Here is a 5,312-nt window from a genome sequence, read left to right as displayed (position 1 = left end):
TTCCTTTAATATATGAGTCCAACATTTTTTGTTTGTTTGTTTGTTTGTTTTTCTGATAGAGATGAATAAGAAGTACTTTATACTGTGCAAAAGATTTTACAGACAAGTAAAACAGAAGAGACTAGTCATTCTCTTTCTCCAAAGAAGCAGCCTTGATAATGATAGGACTGTACAGCCAATCCTCTGTGTTCTTACTGGAAACAAAAATTCTGCTAGTAGTTATAAAATTGTTAAATTATTTATTTTTCAAGTTTCACATCGTTAGATATGATCATTGATTCTATTCTTCAGAGCTTTGGTGGTTCTTTTGGTAACACCTTTGAGACAAAAACTGGAGAGAGATGACAAAGGTATGTGGCAATCTCATCTATTGCACTAGCATTTGTCTCAGGATCAGTCACTCACCACTGGCTATTTCTATTAGTTTTTCCAGGGAAATAATAGTTTACCTCTTCACTGGCTGCCTGAGGGGTTCATCCCCATGCATTTTGACAGAAAATACAGAGCAGTACATAAAAGTATTTCTTCTAGTCCTTGTTCTTTCCCTCCGCCTTCTGTCTTCTATCATCAGTGGTATTTCTGGTCTCCCCAACCAGACTAGAGAGCACAAATTACCAAAGAAGGGACCAATACTACCTCATCAAATTCAAAAAAGAGCTGCAAAGCTTTGGATAAAATAAGCTCTGTTTCTTTCTTTTTTTCTTTGCTGTTTTTTGTTTGTTTTTTCTTTATTAAAAAAAAAAAAAAGGCAATTTCAAGGTTAAGTTCACATAATAATAAAAGTCATTCTTAACATATTATATACTTATAATCCATTAGAGATTACAAAAAACCATAGGAATCATTTCAACTGCCTCCAATGAAGAATTATGTCCAAGTCTGTGTCCTAGAAGTATTTTCTGTTGGCAGTTCAAGGTTCTGTAGTGGCAAATGGAGATTTGGATATTGGTTTGGCTTTGTATCTTATGCAAAATACAGTCTCTCCAGCAGATAATGCCTCCAATCCAACAAAACAAGATTTCTAATCAATTCTGACACAGCATGATCCAAGAGTAGTGAGAATTATTTAACTGTGGGGAAAATAAATGTCTTAAAAATGAAATCTCACAATTTGTCCAAATAATGTCTCTAAAGAAAGACTGTATGAACAATTTTTAAATTTTCTTTACAGTACGAGCACAAACCAGTGTCTATGGGAGTAAAAAATGTCTCTAGTACTGCAGTTGTCTGCAGTAGTTAGTCACTGTATTTTTGCTTTCTACGTATAGCTTCAGGATGCAGGAGTCAAATCCAAAATGATCTATTATATGCAAAATGATCTATTACATGCAATAGTACAGGCCACCTGATCAAGGGGAGACTGTTGATGAGGGTTTCTTGCTTCAGATGTAAGACGCATCATGCTCACAGGCTCTTGTCCTGATGGGGTACTTCAGCCATCTAGATATCTGTTGGAAAGATCATATGGTGAGTTGCAAGAGGTTCAGGAGGCTCCTGGTACGCACTGGTGATAACTTTCTGGTCCAGGTATTGGACAGACCGACCAGAGGTGAAGCGTTGCTGGACCTGCTGCTCAACAATGCGGAGGAGATCATTAAAGGCTTTAAGATTGGGGGCATCCTGGCTGCAGTGAGCACGCCCTGGTTCAGTTCATGATCTTGAGGGATGTGGGCCTGGCAAAGAGTGGTGTCAGGACCCTGAACTTTGGAAGAGCGAACTTTAAGCTGTTCAATGGACTGTGGGCCAAGATCCCCTGGGATCTGTCTTTAAAAACAAAGATGTCGAGGAGAGCTGACTACTCTTCAAGGATGCTTTCCTGAGAGCACAAGAGTTCTCTGTCCCTCTGAATAAGAAAGGAGGCAGAGGAGGTAGGAAACCAGCATGGCTTGGCAAGGACCTGCTGGGCACGCTGAGGGCAAAGAAAGGTGCATACAAGCTCTGGAAACAAGGGCGTATCACCTGGGAAGAATACAGGGATGCTGTCTGGACTTGCAGACATGGGATCAGGAAAGCCAAGGTGCAGGCAGATCTGAAGTTGGCAAGGGATATGAAAAACAATAGGAAGACATTCTGCAGGTACATTGGCCATAAGAGACAGGCCAAAGCGAGTGTACCTCCTTTGGTAAATGTAACAGAATAACTGGCTTCAATGGACGAAGAGAAGGCTGAGGTAATGAATGAGTTCTTTGCCTCGGTCTTCACTGGCAGCCAGGATTCTAATATTTCTCACATCCCTGAGCCCTTCATCCCTAAACCTCTAGGAGGGGAACAGGAGTAAATCCCCTCCCACTGCAAGGGCAAAGCAAGTCCAAGACCGCCTCATGAGTCTGAATGCGTACAAGCCTATGGGGCTGGATGGTGTGCATCCCAGGGTTCTGAAGGAGCTGGCTGAGGTGGTTGCCGAGCCACTCTCTATCATATTTGAAAAGTCATGGCTGCCCAGGTGAGGTCCCAGATGACTGAAGGAAGGGTCACGTCACTCCCATTTACAAGAAGGGGAGCAAGGCGGACCCGGGAACTACAGGCTGATGAGTCTCACCTCTGTGCTTGGAAGATCATGGAACAGATCCTCCTGGACGACATGCTTGATCACATGAGGAATGAGCATGTGATCCGAGACAGCCAGCACGGCTTCACCAGGGGAAGGTCATGCTTAACCAACCTGGTGGCCTTCTATGATGGAATGATGGCATTGGTGGACAAGGGAAAGGTGACTGATGTCATTTACCTGGACTTGAGCAAGGCCTTTAACATGGTCCCCCACCACATCCTTATCTCCAAATTGGAGGGATGTGGATTTGATGGGTGGACCACTCGATGGATAAGAAATTGGTTGAAAAGCTGCAGACAGAGGGTGGTGATCAATGGCTCTATGTCCAGGTGGAGGCCAGTAACAAGCGGCGTCTCCCAGGGGTCTGTCTTGGGACCGGTGCTCTTTAACATCTTTATCAGTGACATCGATGACAGAATCGAGTGCACCCTCAGCAAGTTTGCTGACGACACCAATCTGAGTGGTGCGGGTGACACGTTAGAAGGAAGGGATGCCTTTCAGAGGGACCTCAAAACGCTTGAAGGGTGGGCCTGGGTGAACCTAATGAGGTTAAACACAGCAAAGTGCAAGGTTTTGCACTTGGGCCAGAGGAATCTCAGGCATCTATACAGACTGGAAGGAGCAGTCCTTGAGAGTAGCCCTGCAGAGAAGGACCTGGGGGTCTTGATGGATGAAAAGCTTAACATGAGCCAGCAGCAGTGTGCTCCTGCAACTCGAAAAGCAAATGGCATCCTGGGCTTCATCAGAAGAGGGGTGGCTAACAGGGACAGGGAGGTGATTGTCCCTCTCTACTCTGCTCTTGTGAGGCCCCATCTGGAGTACTGTGTCCAGGTCTGGAGCCCCCAGTACAAGAAAGACAGAGAGCTGTTGGAGAGGGTCCAGAGGAGAGCCACAAAGATGATCAGGGGACTGGAGCACCTCACCTACTGGGCTTGTTCAGCCTGAAGAAAAGAAGGCTGTGGGGTGACCCTCATTGCAGCCTTTCAGTACCTAAAAGGAGCCTACAGGAGGGGAATCAACTCTTTGAAAGGGTAGATAACTGCAGGACAAGGGGAAATGGTTTTAAGTTGAGGGAGGGAAGATTTAGGTTGGATGTCAGGGGGAAGTTCTTTACAATGAGAATGGTGAGGTGCTGGAACAGGCTGCCCAGAGAGATTGTGGATGCCTCGTCCCTGGAGGTGTTCAAGGCCAGATTGAATGGGGCCCTGGGCAACCTGGTCTAGTATTAAATGTGGAGGTTAGTGGCCCTGCATGTGGCACTGGGGTTAGAGCTGATCTTTGAGGTCCCTTCCAACCCTGGCCATTCTGTAATTCTGCGATTCTGTGAAAATGGAGAGAATAAAAAGTCTGACAAAAGCAGAAAGCATACTGCATTGGAGGAGTCACGTATCCAGGATGGGTCAATCTTGATGTCTCATTTGGCAGTCATTTTTTGCTTCAGTGATGGAGGACTACATCTCTATGACACACAAATTGGATTACTGGAAAAAATAAAATAGCTGAAGTCATAGAATCAAGACAATCGAGAGAATGTTTGGTGCAAAACTGAAGATAGAATATATAGCACATCAGTCATCCATACAGTAAATGAGGCAGTAAAAGTGAACCAAAAAGCAAGATAGACATAATACAATAACTAATGGCTAACAGAGGAATAACATTTCCTTACCTTAGTCAACAAGAAGTATATTGAACTCCAAGGTTTTCAGGTGGCCTGCATTTCTCTAGAAAATATTGTGAAAAGTAGATATTTCAGAATCTAAGTTGTCCTCATTTAGCACAGAAGAGTTCCTGATACCTCGAAGTCTAAGATGTATCAAGAGCATGTAGCATGATCCATCTTGTTATGATGTTCTGTATCACTTTGGGCTTCATCATCTTTTTGAACAGCATGGCAAGGAAATTTATGCCTGCATAAAGAAACAGATGCTGGCTTTTTTGACATTTCAAGTCACTCTAGGAGATAATAAAGCAACTTTTCTCTCTCTCTCTCTCTTTTTCTTTTCCCCAAAATCAACCCCCACAGGAACCAAGATTAGAAAGAACCTCCAGCACTTCACTCATGAGGGTCCAACCTCCAAACAGTACGTCCCTGGGTGGGCTCGAACCACCAACCTTTCGGTTAACAGCCGAACGCGCTAACCCATTGCGCCACAGAGACTGTGCTTTGCTGATTCCTCCTGTCATTTTTTAAACATATAGACATCTACCCAACCAAGTATCTATTTTCAAATGATGAATATGAATTCCAAGAAGGGGAAAGCCCCCACTATATAAATCCAACTTATATACAAGCTTCAGAAAGCTCACTATTCTCTTCTCTCTTGTTCTTTTCTGTATCACTCTTTGTCTATCCTGTTTCAGAGACAGCTTTCTGGATCCCTCTTTCATTCGTTTTTAGAGGAAATTAATACTGTCTTTAGATTGTTTCATCTACCTGCCTCTCCTATTGTAATGAGCAGTAGCCAATTCTCAAAACAAAAATCTATAAATAAGAAATGGAATCTGTGATCTCAAACCTCAGTTTAGAATCTTAACTCTTACATTGTGCTTTGGGAAAACAAAAAACAAAAATAATAATAATAATTAAAAAAACCACTAAACTAAACCAAAAACACCATACATTTTGAGGGGCTGAGCATCTCCTGTCTAGAGCCAGATGAGATTATTCTAGTATCAGTTTGCTGAGACTCGTGTATTCTGAGAGTTTCTAATAAGGCTCATCCTACAACACAGACTTCATTTTGATTCTAAATAAATG

At 43.1% G+C, this 5,312-nt stretch overlaps 1 non-coding gene across 1 annotated transcript; it reads right to left on the bottom strand.

Moving 5' to 3' along the window:
- Positions 1-4,638: 4,638 nt before the first annotated feature.
- Positions 4,639-4,712, bottom strand: TRNAN-GUU (transfer RNA asparagine (anticodon GUU)). Its single transcript has one exon. It is a non-coding gene; the product is annotated as a tRNA-Asn (tRNA).
- Positions 4,713-5,312: the final 600 nt, after the last annotated feature.

Source organism: Meleagris gallopavo, chromosome 3, assembly GCF_905368555.1.
Source record: "Meleagris gallopavo chromosome 3, MGAL_WU_HG_1.1, whole genome shotgun sequence".
Taxonomy (NCBI): domain Eukaryota; kingdom Metazoa; phylum Chordata; class Aves; order Galliformes; family Phasianidae; genus Meleagris; species Meleagris gallopavo.
Note: the sequence above shows the minus strand (reverse complement) of the source record. Positions and strands in the feature narration are given on the sequence as shown.